The sequence below is a fragment of the Chiloscyllium plagiosum genome, chromosome 45 (assembly GCF_004010195.1).
Source record: "Chiloscyllium plagiosum isolate BGI_BamShark_2017 chromosome 45, ASM401019v2, whole genome shotgun sequence".
NCBI classification, from domain to species: domain Eukaryota; kingdom Metazoa; phylum Chordata; class Chondrichthyes; order Orectolobiformes; family Hemiscylliidae; genus Chiloscyllium; species Chiloscyllium plagiosum.
Window position 1 is genome coordinate 6,531,809 of NC_057754.1, and position 4,256 is coordinate 6,536,064.

The 4,256-nt window shown below is 50.4% G+C and overlaps 1 protein-coding gene across 1 annotated transcript in view; it reads left to right on the forward strand.

Moving 5' to 3' along the window:
- LOC122543998 (neurexin-2-like) overlaps positions 1–4,256 on the forward strand; it is a 139,549-nt gene that overhangs the window by 572 nt on the left and 134,721 nt on the right. The gene's annotated exons all lie outside the window — the stretch shown is intronic.

Genomic DNA, 4,256 nt, shown 5'->3' on the forward strand with positions numbered 1-4,256 from the left:
CACACAGGGTGGTGCATGTGTGGAATGAGCTGCCAGAGGAAGTGGTGGAGGCTGGTACAATAACAACATTTAAAAGGCATCTTGGTGGGGACATGAATAGGAAGGGTGTAGAAGGATATGGGCCAAGTGCTGGCAAATGGGACTAGATTAGGTTAGGATATCTGGTGGACAAGTTGGACCGAAGGGTCTGTTTCTGTGCTGCATGACTCTGTGACTCCATGACTCTTCAATGTGACCTTCCACTTCCCTCTTGACTATAAATTCTGTAGAATAAAGGTCCTGGATGATGTGGGATTTGACATGTGGGGCTAACAGACAGAGCACACCGTGAATGGCGTCAAGCTTCTGCAATATTGTTGGAGCTGCTCTCCCCCTCATCCAGGAGCAATTGGGGAGTGTTCCCTCACCCTCCTGACATGTGGGCCAGGCATTGGGGCGAGTCAGGGGGTGAGTTACTCGACATAGGATTCCCAGCCTCTGACCTGCTCTTGTAGCCGCCTTGTCGAGGTGGCTGTCCGATCCGTTCTTTGGCCGGTCCTGAGGTTGAGCTGTCACGACAGGGTGAGAGGGCTACAGTGGAGGTTAACGTTTGGGAAGCCAACACATGGAGAGATATCTGACTCTGGCCATGTCCAACTGGCCAGTCGAAGAGAAATACCATCCAGAAAGAGGCCCTTCAGCCCATCGAATACGCACTGGTCAAAAGCAACCACCTCACCATTCCAACCCCTTTTCCCAGCATTTGGTTCCTTTCATTGTTGCCTCTTTGGCATCTTAATCTCTTCTTTCACTCAACCTAAATAGAGTCAGAGAATCATAGAGTCAAATAGTCACTGAGTCCAAGAGTCATAGAGTCACACAGCACGGAAACAGATCCTTCGGTCCAACCAGTCCTTGCCGACCCATAATCCCAAACTAAACTCGTCCCACCTGCCTGCTCCTGTCCATATCCCTCCAAACCCTTTCCTATTCATGTCCTTATCCAAATGTCTTTTAAATGTTGTAACTGTCCCCGCATCCACCACTTCCTCAGGAAGTTCATTCCACACACAAACCACTCTCTGTGTAAACAAATTGTCCTCCATGTCTTTCTTAAACCTTCCACCTCTCACCTTAAAAATATGCCCCCTAGTCTTCAAATCCCCCCATCCTAGGGAAAAGACACCTGCCATTAACTTTATGTAAACCCTTCGTGATTTTATAAAGGTTGTCCCTCAGCCTCCTACGCTCCAGAGGAAAAAGTCCCGGCCTATCCAGCCTCTCAAACCCTCCATTCCCGGCAACATCCTGGTAAATCTCTTCTGAACCCTGTCCAGTTTAATAATATCCTTCCTATAACTGAGCGACCAGAACTGGACACAGTGATCCAGAAGGGGCCTCACCAGTGTCCTGTACAACCTCGACATGACGTCCCAACTCCTGCACTCAGACGTCTGAGCAAACGTGCTAACCACCTTCTTAACCCCCCTGCCATGCACACTTCAAAGAATGATGTACCTGAACCACTCGGTCTCTCTGTTCTACAACGCTCCCCAAGACCTTGCTTTTCATGGTACAACTCCTGTCCCTGTTTCTAAGTAACATCTTGCATTTATTCAAATGAACTTCCATCTCCCACTGCTCAGCCCCTGGACACAGTTTGCCAAAATCTCATTGTGGTCTGAGATAATCTTCTTCACTCTCCACTATCCCACCAATCTTGGTGTCATCTGAAATTACCGACCATGTCTCCTATATTGTCATCCAAATCGTTTATACAAATGACAAACAAAAGTAGAACTCGCCCCAATCCCTGCGGAACATTGCTGGTCACAGGCCTCCAATCTGAAAAATAACCCTGGGGAAACGTTTCTCCCTCTCTGCTCTATCCGTGCCCCGCATCGTTTTGTGCAACTGAATCAGCTTCCCCCTGCTCAGCCTTCTCTGTATCAGTCTCTCTCCGTCACTCAATCTCTCCATCCCAGGTAACGTCCAGGCAAATCTCCCTCTGCCTCCTCTCCCGTGCTATCACATCCCTCCGATAGTATGGCGATCGGAACTGCACACAGTTCTCCAACTGTGGAATATCTAGTGTGAGACGCAATTCTGCCATGACCTCCCGACTCTTGTATTCAATAACTTGACAAATGAAGCAACTAACTCCAAATGCCTCCTTCAGCAACCAGTTGACCTGTCCTGCTGTCTTCAAGGGTCTATGGACGTCCTCACCCTGATCCTCTACTTCCTAGGGTTCTACCACTCAACATGGGCACCCTTGCCTTGCTAGTCATAGAATCATAGAATACCAACAGTGTGGAAACAGGCCCTTCGGCCCAACAAGTCCATACCGACCCTCCGAAGATTAACCCACCTTGACCCATAACCTTTCCTATTACTCTACATTTACCCCTGACTAATGCACCTGCACATCCCTGGGCACTATGGGACTATTTAGCATGGCCATTCCACCCTAACCTGCATGTCCCTGGACACTATGGGACAATTTAGCACGGCCATTCCACCCTAACCTGCATGTCCCTGGACACTATGGGACAATTTAACACGGCCAATCCACCCTAACCTGCACATCCCTGGGCACAGCGGGACAATTTAGCACGGCCAATCCACCCTAATCCGCACATCCCTGGACACTATGGGATAATTTAGCACGGCCAATCCACCCTAACCTGCACATCCCTGGGCACAGCGGGACAATTTAGCACGGCCAATCCACCCTAATCCGCACATCCCTGGACACTATGGAGCAATCTAGCACGGCCAATCCACACTAACCTGCACATCCCTGGGCACTATGGGACAATTTAGCATGGCCATTCCACCCTAACCTGCACATCCCTGGGCATTATGGGACAATTTAGCACGGCCAATCCACTCTAACCTGCACATCCCTGGGGACTATGGGACAATTTAGCACAGCCAATCCACCCTAACCTGTACATCCCTAGACACTGTGGGACAATTTAGCACGGCCAATCCACCCTAACCTGCACATCCCTGGACACTATGGGACAATTTAGCACAGCCAATCCACCCTAACCTGTACATCCCTGGACTCTATGCGACAATTTAGCACGGCCAATCCACCCTACCCTGCACATCCCTGAGCACTATGGAACAATTTAGCACAGCCAATCCACCCTAACCTGTACATCCCTGGACACTGTGGGATAATTTAGCACGGCCAATCCACCTTAACCTGCACATCCCTGGATACTATAGGACAATTTAGCATGGCCAATCCACCCTAACCTGCACATGCCTGGGCACTATGGGACAATTTAGCATGGCCAATGCACCTAACTTGCACACCTTTGGACTGTGGGAGGAAACCAGAGCACCTGGAGGGAACCCCACACAGACATTGGGAGAATGTGCAAACCCCACACAGACAGTTACCCGAGGGTGGGATCGAACTCAGGCCTCTGGTGCCGTGAGGCACCAGTGCTAACCACTGAGCCACCTTGTCACCCTTGCTAAATGCATCGTCCCCAGGCTTTCCAAGATTAACTTCCAGACTCCAGTCTGGAGTCACGTGTAGGCCCAGACCAGGTGAGGGTGGTACATACCCTTCCCTAAAGGGGGCAGTAGTGTGCCACCAGGAAATATGCTGTCCTTACTCCAGTCGGGGCCTACACATGACTCCAGACCACACCCTGTCCCCAGCCAGTAAGACCACATTTCCAGTGAATGAATGGAAATGAAAACCGATTGACCCCAGTAACGCTCCCTGACATGGGGCATGGGGAGAGGGGGGGTTACGGCAAACCACATAGACACCACCAGGCATGACCTCATGCTCCAAAAATATTTGCTGTCCGACTCGGAGGGAACAATTCTGACATAGACACCCACCTGTAGCTACCTTTCACCAGCGGGTTGGATTGGAGCCACGTGGGTGGCTGACCTGCGTTGATCTCTCTCTCACACACCCTCTCTCACCCCCTCCCGCCATCTCTGAGGGTGTGTGTGTGAGAGTGTGTTATGGGTGGTGTGAATGAGTGTGTTATGGGTGTGTGTGGGTGTGAGTGAGTGTGTGTGTTATGGGTAAGTGTGAGTAAATGTGTTATGGGTGTGTTACAGGTGTGTGTGAGTGAGTCAGTGTGTTATGGGTGTGTGTGAGTGAGTGAGTTGTGTGTGTGAGAGTGAGTTTTGTGTGGGTGTGTGTGCTATGGGGGTGTGTGTGAGAGTCTGTTATGGGGATGTGTGTGTGAGTCTGTTATGGGTTTGTGTGAGAGAGTCTGTTTTGGGTGAGTGTG